This window comes from Mustela putorius, unplaced genomic scaffold, assembly GCF_011764305.1.
Source record: "Mustela putorius furo isolate JIRA1106 unplaced genomic scaffold, ASM1176430v1.1 tig00000145_pilon_pilon_pilon, whole genome shotgun sequence".
Classification (NCBI taxonomy): domain Eukaryota; kingdom Metazoa; phylum Chordata; class Mammalia; order Carnivora; family Mustelidae; genus Mustela; species Mustela putorius.
Window position 1 is genome coordinate 34,852,739 of NW_025421294.1, and position 14,702 is coordinate 34,867,440.

At 50.0% G+C, this 14,702-nt stretch overlaps 1 protein-coding gene across 3 annotated transcripts in view; it reads right to left on the reverse strand.

Annotated features, from left to right (window-relative positions):
• CPLX2 (complexin 2) overlaps positions 1–14,702 on the reverse strand; it is an 81,987-nt gene that overhangs the window by 11,905 nt on the left and 55,380 nt on the right. Inside the window, exon 1 of one of the 3 annotated variants that reach the window (XM_004737563.3) lies at positions 652–932. The exons of the other annotated variants lie outside the window; for them this stretch is intronic. The gene's annotated coding sequence lies outside the window, so the exon portion shown is untranslated. Of the gene's footprint in view, positions 1–651; positions 933–14,702 lie in introns of those variants that run through there. 3 annotated transcript variants of the gene reach the window in all.

Below are 14,702 nucleotides of genomic sequence, written 5' to 3' on the forward strand. Positions count from 1 at the left end.
CCTCCTCCTCCGAGGACAAATGGTCCCCTTGGTCCCTCACCTCCAATCGACGTTTGAGGCTTTCCTCCCCTCCACCTTCGGCTGCCCTCCCCCTTGCTGGCGCCCTCTGACTCACTCGAGGAGCCGGAACCCCTTCGGGGGAGGCTCCCTCCTCCCGGGCGAAGAGGGCTCTGGAGGGTTCCAGGTTAAGCACAGCCTGAAGTAGCTTAGATAGACGTCCCCCCACCCTCAACCCCGTGAACTCGAAGTTGTTCTCTAGGTTCAGACTTGAGTGTCCCGCCGCCCTCGAGGCGGTCCTGGCTCCCCGCGAGCCAGGCTGTTTCGGGCTTCTGCCGGGAGGTCTCCGGGTCGGGGCCCACTCCTCCTTCCCAGTTTGCTCCGGCTTCACTCCCATTCCTCTGCCTGCTAGCTTTCACCCTCGCGGGGAGCTGTCCTTTCAGCACCACGGCGAGCGCGCCCAGGAGGGTCTCAAATGCTGCGGTGCAGCCGCCCTTTCCGGTTCCCGGCCAGTCTTGGGGAGCTGTCCCCTCGAAAGCCGTACTCCCCAGCCTCCCAGGCTGCCCTGCAGCCTCACAGCTGCAGAGCCGGGACAGCCGGGACCCTGTTGCCCACAGCCCGGCTCCGCCCTCCCGGCCCGTGGTCAGCACCGACCTGGCGGTCCACGAAACCGTCTGAGCCACTGCAGGGCTCCGGGCGTACTCAGCGAGGCAGTTCTTCTGCTATTCCAGCTCCCGCCGCCGCCTCGTGCAACTCCACCAGGCGAGCTGGGGCCGCGGCTCCTGCCGCGGGCGGCTGCCGGAGGCGCCCTCCAATCACACCCCTCAGCCAGGCCCTGACGTGCTACCGCTCCCCTTCCAGATGGGAAATTCAAATCTCTCTCTCTCTCTCTCTCTCTCTCGCTCTCCCTCTCGCTCTCCCTCTTTCCTCTGCCTCTCCCTCTCCTTCCCTCTTCTTTTCTTCTCCCCCCTACCTCCTCCCTTTCTCTTCTCTCTTCCTCCTCCCCCTTCCCCTCTCCCTTTCCCATTCTTCCTCCTTAGCCCATCTCTTTTCTCTCTCCAGTCCCCTTCCCCCTCCACCTTTCGCTGTCCCCGCCCCCCCCATCCCTCTGCCACTACCCCCCCCCACACCCCCTGCAGCCACCTGTCCTGGCCAGAGCTCTTAAAACCACAAGCTTCTTGCATCAGTGCGCTGAGGGGAGGATGGAGGGTTCTTTAGCAAAGCTCAAAGATCACCTGCTCAGTAAAGCCCTGATTTGGAGAAAGAATTCGTCACTCTCTTCTCGGGACTTTTGTCACCCCTAAACACACTCCTGTTTCAGAGGCTTTTCTTCCTCTATTTGCTTGTCCTTGCCTGTGAGCTCCTGTAGGACAGGTCCACCCTCAGAACATCTTTATAGCCCCTTAGCACCATGTCCTGGCACAGGAGTACTCAAGAAACACTGATGGATCATGTGGGTAAAGCCCCAGCAGGGGATAAGGAATCCTTCATGTGGACCCAGAGGAAGAAGGCTGTTGCAGAATTCAGTGTAAAATTCACTTGCCAATGCCTTGTAGATCTGATATCCTGTGAAGAATCAGGAACCCTTTGGCCAACTTTATTCTAGAAGCCTATGTCTTTCTCTTGTATGGCCAGGTAAGAAAAGGGTCCTCCAAGAGGCAGGGCAACATCTGTCCCCACCCCCAGGACCTTCCTCCTCCTTTCACATTCATTTCTCATTTTATTACTGTCTCCTCATGAGCCTCTCTATTCTGCCTGCCATCTTTTGGCTCTAAAACGCTTCCTTTAATCCAGACCAATGTGTAAGAAAATGGCTTAGGAAAGGAGGGGCCTTTGAAAGATTTGCAGGAGTTTATGCATCAGTCAAGGTTATGTCAGAGTGAAGATGACTTCTGCTTCTGTAAGGGGATGGCTTCCTTCCAAGGAGGGAGCTGCAAGAGCTGCAGAGGGACAAGATTGGGAGAGGAAGGAGGTATGATTTTGTTCCAAAAGGAGGGGACTGTTCTTTGCACAAGTTCACAGCAGAGACCTCAAAGTGAGGGACCTCCACAGGTCAGAGGCCATTGGTAGAACCACCCTCCTTGCCTGTCCTCTTCTATGGCTCATCTCTGTTCTCCCCTTACAGGCTATGGGGCTTGGTATAGGGAAGACCCTTTATTTATGGCTGAGTTCTGTTTAACACTGTGTTGGGCCAGGAGCATGCTTGTTTTTAATTTTTCTTCCCTTTCCTGAGGCAGACACTCATGGAGGAGGGGCAGAGGGGAGGCTGTTTGATTAGAGTGACTTAGACTTGCCACTAATGCCTGAGGGGAGATCTGGGCAGGGAGATCTGACATCATGCCATTTCAAGACTCACAGTCCTCCTCCTCTCTCTCTCCTTCTCCCTCCTTTCTCCCTGTTCTTCTAGAACAGAAGCTCAGTGAATGGGACCTGGCTGGCAGCACTCTAGTTACAATTGGGGTTTTTCCACAATGGGCATTATCTTTAACATGAACATCAACCAAGCTGGGCTAAAAATCCAGCCATCTTTCAGAAAAATACTGAGCTCAGTTCTGGATAACGTACTTTAAGATGGATTTGATAAGCTTGTGTATGTTTAGAAGAAAAGGGTGGTTTGACGGTGGGTGTCTGAAAATCAGGTCAAATGAGGGAGAGTTGAAGGATTTGAAGATGTTTCATCTGGAGGAGAAGATGCTGAAGGGGCAGGTCTTGCTCAGTTTGTAATTCCAGCACTTAGCATGATGCCTGACAGAGCTGGTGCTAAGGAAATGCTTGTTGGATGAATGAATGACCGCTGCAAGGAAAGAGGAGTACTCTTGTTTTTACCAGCCCTGAAGATAGAATTGGAGCAACAGGGGAAAGGTAAAGGGAGGCAGACAGAAACTCTATGAGAAAGAATCTTCTCTCAATTGGAGTTGTCCAGCCATAGAATGGACTGCCTCATATTAGGTAGTGAGTTCCCCATCCCCTGGAAAAATGACAGCTGGGTGGCAAGTGACAGCTAATGCCCCCTTTGAACTCAACCTTCTGTGAGTCTATAAAAAATTGTATGAGCTGACATGAATCATGTTTAGCTGCAGAAAATCTTACTGGTGAATAAAAGGACAACTCTGTCAAGCCTTGTTGGCTTCATCCTGTTGAATGATTAGGGGTAAATCAGGGTACTGTAGCCACTGATGCTTTCCTTTGAAGAAAGATGGTGGAGACCTGAGTACTTGCTCCCTGTTCACTCTTGCCAGCCTAGGCATGGTTCCTAAATAATGTCCATGTAGAAAAGTCACTAAATATTTTAGCCATTTCCTAGTGATTATAATACTACTAATCATAGCAACCATTAGGCCCCCATTATGTCTAAGGTGCTTAGTTTGGTGCTTTGCATAAATTAAATTCTCTCCTTTAGTTCACACAAACCTCTGTTTCCACGATGGGGAAGTCGATCCCCTGGGAGATACAGTGAGTCTTTGGCATAGCCAGAATTCCAGCCCAGGCCTGCCTGATGCTGAGCTCTGGGGTCCTTTCACCCCCCTGGGCTGCTTCTCTTCTGACACATCCCACAGCCTATGAAAATGTAACTTTTGCTCTGCAGATTTTTTTTTTTTCTACGTTGACATTTATCATGTTCCCTGTTCTCCAGATTCTAAAAAAAAAAAAAAAAAAAAAAAGCCAAAACCAAAAACCTGCCTTGAATTCACACCCAGATTGGGGTCCTCATGTCATGTGGGTTGTCAGCATCTCCTTCATCTCCTGCATCTCTAATCCAGTGGCTGTGAGTCCCCCCTCCCCTAGCCAGCCTGCTGTGTAGACAGCTTGTAAGAGTCACCTGGTAAAATATAGATGTGGCTCTGCTAAAGATGTCTTACCCTGGCTCGGGCTGAATCTCCACTTTTATTTATAAGCTCTGTGGTCTGGGACCAGGGGCCAGATTTGAACAGATTTTTAAAATTATATGTACATGCCTTGAATGTTCACTAGGAAACCAATCAAGAGAGCTAATGTCAATACTTTGTGTGAGGATCGAGGAACAGTGTGTGAAGAATGACAACTGTCAGAGCCCATAAATGCGGTGATCAGTGAGAATGGCGTTTGTCTAAAGGTCAGACTATTTCTGCGCTGCAGTTGCCTTGGTCCAGAGGGCACTCTGGATGCAATGCGGGATGTGAAGAAGAGCTTCTGGCTGGGCTGACCTCAGCTGGGAGTGACGCTGGGGGATGCAGGGACGCCTCAGAATGCTCCTGACACGGACTCCACAACCTGCCATTCTACCTTGAGCCTGGAGGGGCAGAGTTGGTCTTGGTTTGAGGGGGTGGCCTGTGTGCCAGAGGCAGAAACAGAACTGTGGGGGTGGTGCACAGGAAAGGGCTTCTGGCTACCTTGCTCATCTGATGAGTGCCTCCCTTCTTGTCACTGATAATGGCTAAGGTGCCACAGTCAGGATGTGAGTCTGTCTCCTTCACCATGAGTGGCAGTGTGACGGTAAACCCATCGGTGTGCAGTGGGGCGTGTGTGTGTGTGCCCACTGGGGCAGGGCCATGCAGGGGCAGTCAGGTCCACATGGAGGGACGCAGGTGCTCATTGGGCAGGTATAAGTCTTTTGCTGTGTGATTCTCAGCATGCGGGATGTCTCCCTCCCGATGCAGAGCATCCCTGACATGGATGTATCACCAGGTGTAAAGCCAATCAGGCTGTCGGTACGGTGGAATGTGTTACTGGCGTGGTATGGTGGGTTAGGTGTCTGGCATAGTTATCGCTGACAGCTGGGCAGCTTGTGCAGGGTACAAGCACACAGAGTGGCATTAACTATGGCAAATGCCAAGGCTCAAGTCATGTCACCATTTCTGTGTGATGGTGTATGTCTAAGTGTCACTGTCAACGAGAGATAACACAGGGGATAGGGTATTACCATCAGTATGACATGGGGCCATCATCGGCGCCAAGGGTGCAGGTATGTGTCACAGTGGACTGGCACATGTGTCACTGTCATTGCTGGGACAGAAGGGATGCATGTGTGTGTGCAGCCAGGAGTGTCATCACCACTGCACAGGCATAAATGTGTCACTGAGTGTGACTGATCCCTCCTTTTCCATTTTTTCCCTCCTACTAGAAAGGCCCTTGGCAACCCAACCTGCTAGCTCAGCCCCACCTGGGAAGCTGTGTAAACTTTTGGATTCTCTGTTATCCACTTTTGTTTCCCAGAAAGAGAGTTCCCGGCTCCCCATCAGAACCCTGACTCACTGGTGTGGCACAGAGTGTGTGTATGGGAATCCCTTTAGGAGCCCCTCTCTATCCCAGAGCCCTGCCTCCAACTTGGAGCCCCTCCCCAGCCCAGCATCCTCCTACCAGCTCTGCAGAGGTCCTCTGCCACCCTTCATCCCATCCCCACCCTCCCAGATCCAGGCACTCATTAGCATGTCAAAGCAGTCCTCTTGCAGCCCACGCGGTGTACCCTGGGATATCCCCACACAGTTAGCTCCCTCTCATCTTGAGCTTTCCTGAAACCTTACATTTTCATGTCTGCCACACCAGTCTGTGGTTCCCCTACCATCCGGCACCAGGGAGGATGCTTTGGGGATAAATCATTCCTCCTTTGCCTAGTTCTTTTTCTAACTCTCTGCTGGGACTTCTGCCTCCCCTCCTCTAAGCCTTTCTGTCACTCTAGGGTGTGGTTGGATCACCCTTTCCATCAGGAATTCTTCCTGATGATCCTAGATGCTTACGTCAACCCAGATCGAGACAGTGCCTCCCATCAAGCCTCCTCATCTGAGTCCTAGCCCTGGACTTGCTCAGGGACAATAGGGGGAGCATCAGAGTTTGCCCCATGTCCTCAGGAAGTCCCCCTCCGGAATGTCCCTCCATCCTTGTGACACTCGGTCCCTTTTCCCCTTACCCATATGAAGCCCGTGCTCAGAAAGATAGTTTTTATATCTTAGAATCCTTTTCTTAGGCACATGAAAACAGAATAACAGAGTGCCAGAATACTAGAATCATAAGCAAAGACCTTTCTAGGATAACATTTAGAAACACAGGCTCTAGAATGACAAGCTCTCTAAACACTGTATAGCCAAGAGTGGCCTACTCTTCCTCAGAGCCTCTAGGGTGGGAGATTTGTTAAAAAAGATTTTGGGGACCTCTTCCCATGTGAACTGAACCGAAATCTTTGAGATGGGATCCCAGGGCTTTGCATCAGTAAAGCCCCCAGGTGATTTGGATACACTTGCTAGTTGAAAAACCCTTTGGGCCACTGAAATCTGAGACTCATGTGATTCTGGGCCGTGGTCTTATAGAAAAAAAAATACTGAATCATGAAATCATAGAATATTTTAGGATTCACAGAAGCTTAGATTCAAATAATTACACACATTCACTCACAACTCTAGGATTTTAAATTCCATGAATCTTAACACCTAGAAATCAGGGAGTTGGAAGTGACCCTAGAGTGTGATTTTGTTCTGTTCTAGGAGGAACTTTTCCTTTTCAGCCTCATCACTTCTTTTGGAATGCAAGGCTTTTTCCCCTGTCCCTTGCAGGGCTGCCTCCACGGTGTCGCCTACATTTGTGAAGATAAATGTTCTTTCCATCTTGGTGCAAAGGCAGCTGGCAGAACCCCTGCATTTATGGAGCAAGTGAGTTGGAAATGACTTCTGCTTTCCATTTAGGACCAGCACACCCTGGCCCACAAAACAGATCTTGGTCTTTGATAAAATGAATCGGAGGGGACATTATTACTGTTTCATATTTGAGGAACGTGGACAAGACAACAGAGGTTAATAAGCTCATGGAGCTTCTGGTCAAGGAAATGAAAGAGAGAGAGAGAATGCCGAAAGATAGCAGAAAGCTATTTGGAGATTGATGGGCGTGTGTGTGTGTGTGTGTGTAGAGGAGTGGAGTGAAGGGAGGAAATGAAACAAGCATAAGAAATCAGCAATGGAAGGTACCTTTCCATGCATCTACCCCAGCGTTCCTAATTTATAAGCGGGAAACAGAGACCTAGAAAAAGGAGAGGACTTTTTTAAATGCCACACAGCTGGTTAAGGAAACTCCTAACTCTGAGGCAAGTATTCCTTCTTAGTCACAACTCAGAATACAGCTCCACACTTCTTACAACATGTGCGCGTGCCAAGCATTGTTGTAGGGATGTTAGGGACGTCAGCCCTCCCAGCTGCACCACGGCCCTGCGCAGCAGGTATTTTTTTGCTCATTCATTCATTCATCAAACGTGTGGAGAGCCCACGCCACGCCACGCATTCTCCCAGGCAGACAAAGATGTATAGGACGTTTCAGAGTTTCTCTTCCCCTCTTCAGTCCACAGCGCGGGATGCATCTACTCCATAGAGGGATATCGTGCAGACCATTCACACACTCAAGAGCCTTTCAGATTGGAGCCTCCGATGGGAAGCGCTCAGAAGCAGACGCAGGAGAGACATGGCCGTAAACAGTTGACGACAATACAACACGCTAAGTGCTGTCTTAGGGAACAGGCAGCTCTGGGGAGCAGAATGAAACACACAGCTTGCAAGGCAGATGGGATTGGAAGCCCAAAGCAAGGAAAGGACAAGGTGGCTGCCTCCTGGGCGGGGGTGGGGGGCAAGTCATTTCAGGCTCCAGCCACACAGAGACGGGGTTCAAGCTCAGCAGCCCTCTGCCCTGCCCCACCCCCTAAGCCAGATGGTGTGATTTTTCTTTGAGACTCAGTTTTCTCCTCTGTGAAAGTGGGAGGATGATCCCGCCCTCCCAGGGCGATTGAGAGGCTCACATAAAGACACGGATTATGAAACATCAGCTGAGCCTCAGCAAGCATTGATTCTCTTCCCCTCTGGCACCTTAGTAAGGTGGGGGTTTACCTCTGGCGTTTGGGGCAGTGGGACCATTAGACAAAACCTCCCTTTTCTGATCTTGGTCAGAGAACTCTGCCTCACGATTTCCTTGAGTTTAAGTTGCAATGAGAAAGAACAGAATTTGAAGCTTAGAGGAAAATCGGGGAGATGTTTCTTCTACCTCTTCACCCCTTCTCTGGGCTTCTTCCCCTCTTGTGTGGCACACCAGGGACTGGGATAAGGTGTTCCCAAATAGGAACCACCTGAAGGAAGTCCAGAGGGGGCTTTGACTTTAGGCCTAAGAACAGGAGGAATTTTCCACCCACAAATCTGAAAACGGCAGCTCTGTGCCACTCAACCTCCAGTTGTTTTTTTTTCTGGCAGGAAAACAAAATAAAACCAAACCACCTTTTATTTGGCAAACAAAGAGTTAGAGAGGTCTTGGGCAGATGCAGCCGGGGAAAAGAGGAAAGGTATGAAAAGGAAGAAATTTTCATTCACCAAGCTTCTAACCGCTGTAGGTGATTCATAACATTTATCTAATTTAATCCCCACACCCGTGCCTCCATTACCTGAAATGTCATCACCTAGACTTCATATTCGTATAGGGATATTCAGACTGAGAGAGATTAGACACCTTGTTTGGGGTAACACAGCGGAGAAGTAGGGGCATCAGCGTTTGAACTTGGTGTGTCTCCACAGCTGGCTGAGTTTCTAGAGGGTGATTAAATGGGTTTCTGGAAATTGAGTCTAGGTCTGCAGTTTCCAGGCTACTGATCCCAGAGTTTGGATGACCCTGCTAGGACACCTATATGGGGACCTTGCCACAGGCTGGTCCTTAATGGGACTGAGTGTTCCAGGTCTGAAGTTGATCAAAAGTGATGGGGATCTAGCTCAGGACCCCTAAATTACGCTGTGTGGATTTATATAAGAAATCTCCTTCTGTGGCAGCCCTTTGCTCACTTCTCAGTTCGGTGCCATGTAGCCAGTAACACGGGCTGTGTAACCACTGCTCCTGCCTCTGCTTCTGCCTTCTGATAGAATTTCTAGTTGGCTTGCAGATCTGGAGGAGAATCATAGCTGTCAAAACAGGGGTCTGACTGTATCATTCCCATGCTTCAAACACATGATGGTCACAGCTTATCTTGCTACCTAACACCCACTCCTCCCTCATGCGGCATCAGCTTTGGAAGAGCCAAGGTGTGTATTTCATTTGAACCCATGGGTGGATCACATGACCTGGACCAAGACAATCAGCACAGATGGTCCCCCAAGTCCCCCAGATCAGTTCAGCCATAGGTGCAGGACCAAAATCAGATCAGTCAGAGCCAGAGAGACTCAATTCTGGGACTTTGTTTGAGCTAAGGGAAATGGAATCTCCTTGAGAGACCTGAAGTTCTCAGGAGCCACCACGTGGAGCCTCAGGATGGGAACCAGCCTAGAGCCAGAAGAGTCCAGAAAAGGAGGGCGGAGAACCTTAGCCAGGTGGCATGGTTTACACCTTGGATCAAGCCGTCCCTGCCACTCTCCTAGGTCTAGTCATTTTTAGGAGCCGATAACTACCTTTTCCCCTTGGTTCTTTTTAAAGCTACCTTTCTTTTTTCTTTACATGCAACCAGAAGGATCTTAACTATTTTTGATGAAAAAATTCTTTGATGTCTTCCTGTTTCCTTCAGGAGAAAGTTCAGGTCCTTTAAATTGGCTTTTAAGGTCATCTATGATCTGACCCTGACCTATGTCTCTAGCCACCTGTGTTCCACATCGCTCCTGGACATGCTGCCACCTGGTGTTTCTGAGCTTTTACCCACGCTGTTTGCTCCTGGAGGAATGGCCTTGTCTGCTCTCCTTTTACCAAATGTAGTTAGCCTCTACTACATTTGGTAACCATGACCATCATGGTTCAGCAAAAGCATAAAGAAATCCCTCCTGGGACACAGGATTGGAACGTAAGTTTCCTGTGTGTTTGCACGTGGCCCTTTACCTCGTAGCACCAACAAAACTCAGCGTGACACTTAAGGTTGGTTTCCTTGTCTGTCTTCTTCCCTAGGTTATGGACTCTTTGAGGATGGAGACTCCTTGAGTATGAGGTGTATATTCATTCAGAAAATACGTAGTGAGCATCTACTACATGCCAGAGACCTCTCTATGTGCTGGGGATACAGCAGTGAAAAAAATACACAAATTTCCATCTCTTTTCTGGCAGGGGGAGCAGATGCTGAGTGAAGAAATCACATGGGATCTGGGTCATTTCAGAGGGTGGTAGGCCTGTGACATAATGAGACAAGGGGATGCGTGCTTCCTGTCTGTGGTCCTGGAGCCTCAAGGAGGGTCACACTCAAAAGAGGCCCTCAGGAACTTACCATTTAATGAATGAATAAGAAACATCCCCAGACACCGCTGGTGGCCCTCAGCTTTCCTTTATGACTCTACCAGTAACTCCACACTCTATCAGAACCTCTTTGATAGTCATTTATTCCCTGTTTGCTGCCTGCACCCCCTCTTGGGGTGTAGTTATATAAAAGACATTTTTTTTAAATGTGTGCAACACTCACCTTTCCTGATGGGAGTTGAATAAGAGCCACATTCTCTTTGACTTCATGGTGCGGCTCCATCCTTGCCTTGGTCCAGCCTCGGGAAGCTCTATGCTCCTCTGCCTCACTTTGATCAAGGCTCCCACTGGCCTTCATCTTTCCAGTCCTCACTCGTCTGTCTCCTCCACAGGCCTGTTGCCAGCCCTTTGATCATCTCTGTGACTCTCTTCTGAGCTTTATCTGGCTCCATTAAGATGATGAAGCTTCCTCCTGCTTGTGTCACTCCCATGCTCAAAAGCTTTCGATGACTCACTATTGCCTACAGCATCAAGTCCAGACCTGCAAGGGCTTCCCTTGATCTGACTTCCGCCTCCCTGGCAGCCTGTTTACCACGACTGCTCTCCTACATGGTGCTCATTGCTACAGAGCACTCAGCACCTCTGATGTTCATTTTATTCCTCTATTAATTTACACATCCTTGTTTTTTTCCTCGCACTGGATCGTAAGCTGTTTGAGGGCAAAGATCATGTCCTGCTCATTCCCAAGTCTCCAACATCACACTCAAAGCCTTGCCCACTGTGAACGCTCCATGAACCTTGCAGGAGGTAAAATCTGTGTGTCTGGCATGGCTCCACCTCCTGGAGATTGAAATGGCTTGTCCTGCCCCATCAGTCTTGCGGTCCCCCTCTCCGGGGCAGACTTAGTCCCCTATTGGGCTATAGGCCACAGTAGTATTTCAGGCATCCTTGTTTAAATCTTGTACTTGTCCCCCCCAACCCTTGCATTCTTAGTCCATACACATAGCCTCATGATTTCCTTCTGTGTTTTGGCCTCATCACTGTGGCATTTTGTCATTGGGATGTTTTTGGTGTCCTTTGCTATGTTGACATACATTTTTGGCCTGTTTGCTCTTTCTTTGGAGCCCCTGTCCTTCCCTACTCTTAAGGCTTTGTGGTCTGGGTGGACCTCACTTCACACCCCGCTTCCACAGGTGAGCATTAGATCTATGACAGCCAATTAGAACAGTATTAGCTGTGGCCACAGGGCTTGACTCAGGGATGGTAAGCAACACAGCCAAGCCAATGAGAGCCAGCCCTGGGATTTTAGCTAGAAACCAGTGGGAAAGAGGCTTTCTATTTCTATAAGGATTTGCAGAGCTGGCAGAATGTGGGGCTGAGCAGCTGGGCTGTGTTGCCATCACCCAGGGACCGCCTGCCAGAGGGTGATGCCAACACAAAGAAGAACAGAGCCAAGGGGAGGAGAGGAGACAAATTTCTGATGACAGCGTGTGTGAGTGCCCAGTTTCTAATGTGCCTTTAAGCGTCATCTTCTCCTGTACTTTTCCGTTGTGTGATCAATAAAGGTTGCCTTTCTACTTAAGTTGTTTTGAATGAGGTTTCTGTCTCTGCCACCTCAGAGAAACCTGATGGAATCTCTGTGTCCCTTCCTGCAGAAAACTTCTCATCAAGCAGGACCTGACTCCAGAAGGATCCTTCATTGAACATTCTCACGTTCCAAGAAGGAGCCGATCCCCCTGGTCCCGGTTCTCTGTCTCGAAGCTGCCTCCTCATTGCACAGCACAGTCCCACAGTGGTGCTGATTTAAGGGGGACAGAGGGCTCACACTGTGGGTCCCTACTCAAAGCTTTGCCCAAGTTCAAATTTCATATCCACAGATCCCAGTTCATGTATCCATAGCCCCATAAAAATGCATGCTTTTTTTTTTTTTTTTTTTTTTTGCCAGCAGCTCTGCAGTTTCACCCTTGAGTGGCATCAGCATTCTTGGGCGGGTGCCATCCATTCCTGGCAATTTGTCTGCATCTTGTTTGTCAATTGGAGTTGGAACATTTGCCCGCCAGAGCAGTGCCTTTGGCACCCCTACTTCCAAAAGTCAGTTTGGGAGCAGGAATTGCCCTGAGGTCCTCCTCAGTCACAGTGGAGGCTGAGGCCGAGGCTCTTAGATGTTCCGGATATCTTTTTTTTTTTTTTTCCCCATCTTGGAGCTCTCTCCCAGAGCTGTGATCATCAAGCATCTCGACGGTCCTTTATCTGACCGGCTTTCCATGTGATGGATTTGAAGGATCTCTAATCCTGGGCCCTAGAGTCCTCCTCAAGGTGACTTTTCAGGGTGTCCTGGGACTGCATCCTTTAAAGGCCTCACAGCTCCAGGTAGGCTTTCTGATTCTGTCGTCACTTTTTAAACATTTCCCAAAAGATTCCTCTCTTTGCAATGGCCTCTCCTTAGCTTGTTGTTTTGTTTTGTTTCTCACTCCTCTGGTTAGACTCTGTTGGGCTGAGGTTGGAGAGAGGATGTTCTGTGCTATTGTGGGATGCCACCATCTCAACATGGAGATTCCAGGGTCACTGTGGTAGGAAGGGATTGTTGGAGGTGTGGGAGGTGATCTTGCTGGCTTGCCTCTGTTTGCTCCTCCAGATCCATTCCCCCTACCATATCTGTGCCCAGGAGGCTGGCCTGTGTGGACCACTCAACAGGTTCCCTTTGTCCTCTGGTTGGCTTCTGGTTGGGTTCTATCAATGGGAGGTCCTGGCAGCGTTTGGAGGCAGGAGGACAACAGGATCAGAATGTCCCTCGGCTGAAGGCCACTGCTCTTGGCAGTGGTCCATCCTGCATAGGTCCCCTCTGCTGGCTGGCAACAACTCCCTCCTTGTCCTTCAGGCTTATAGGTAGTGATGGTTCCGCACTAAGGCTGGCCCTGGAGAACTGTACCATCGCTTGTGAAGTCTGCCTGTTCTGCCCACCCCTTCATGAAGTTCTGCCCAAATGGCCCACGTGGAATATTCCATGTTTCCTGCCAGGAGTCACACTGATCTTGACACTTCTGCTCACCATTCACTGGCCAGATCTAGTGCCTCGGGCCAGCTGATGACAAGGGGCTGGGGAGTGCGGAGCTGCTTGTGCTCAGGGAGAGAGTTAGGACAGGTGTGGGCGTGCCCTGGCCATCTCCACCACAGGCAGACAGCTCCCATTCATGGGCATGGAGCCCTCTGGGGACCCGCGAAGTTCTTCCCCATGGCAGACTGCTCTTCAGAGCTCTCCCGAGGCATGGCAGAAGGCAAGGAGCTCCTACACCAACTTGGCTGGGTTTTCACTGCGTGACTTTGGGCAAGCCAACCTCCCTCTCTGAGCCTATGTTTCCTCATTTGCAAAAGGATATTGCACTTCTGTGGCAGACACCCTGCAGGGCTTAGATGGTGTGGACAGGCCCTGGAACACAGGAGGCTTACAGGAAATGGCAGCTAGAATGAACCATTATGCCATGCCTTGGACAGATCAGCATTCATACACTCATTTAACACGGTTCCCTGAGCACCAGCTCTGGGCCAGGCATGTCTCGGTGCTGGAAGACAGAGTGGACAAGACAGGAGGTCCCTGCCTTGTGCCGTGTTTCTGGTGGGAATGGACAGGCAACAAACAAATTGAGAGATCATTTAGTGGCGAGTGCTCTGAAGAAATAAAACTGGGGGATGTGGGAAAGAAAAATGGGGCAGGGTATCTGGGAAAGCCTCATGGAGATGACATTTGAGCTTGACCTGAAAGAGTGGAAGAGGCCTGTGGGAAGAGCTGGAGCAGAAGGTTTGGCCTCAAGGACTCTCCCCAAAGCTTAATGAGAACTTGGCCCATTCCTGGGACAGAACGGAGCCCAGGATGGGGGAGTGTGGGAAGTGATGAGGGAGCGGTAATGGTAGTACCTGAGAACAGAGAGGTGGCTGTCTAGGTCCTGTCTGACAAGGGGAGGGGGCTGGATGTTATTGAACTGGAATGGGGGTTCAGGAGGTTTTAAGGAGCAGGTACACCCTGCCACAAGTGAGTCTCTGGTTGAATTCTCCTGTCTCCAGTCCCACGTCCTCTTCCTCTGACCTCATTTGCCTAAACAACTTCTTTTCTTTTCTTCTCCTGTCTTTTCTCTCTTTTTAACCCCCTTGCTTTTCTTCCTTTTTTTGTTTGTTTGTTTGTTTGTTTTTGTTTTTTCCTTTTAAGTAGGCTCCACACTGGAGCCCAACATGGAGCCTGAACTCACCACCTTGAGATCATAACTTGAGCTGAGATCAAGAGTGGGACACTTAAATGAGCCACCTAGGCACCCCAACAATTTCTTTTAAAAATTACCGTTTTTGGAGAACTAAGGGCCTCTTTCAAAGATCCAGGCATGTTCTTCCATCATTTCTAGGGAAACCGGGGCCCACTGCCCCAGGGGTCCCACCCTAATCCACCCGAGGGAGACCACAGCCACCCCCTCCCACCCTGCAACCTGTTGTGCTCCTGGCGCCTTGGGCTCTGCGCATGCGCTGTCTTCTTTCCCAGGCTCCATCTCCCCGAGGCTGCTGTTAGCATCTCGGTTCTG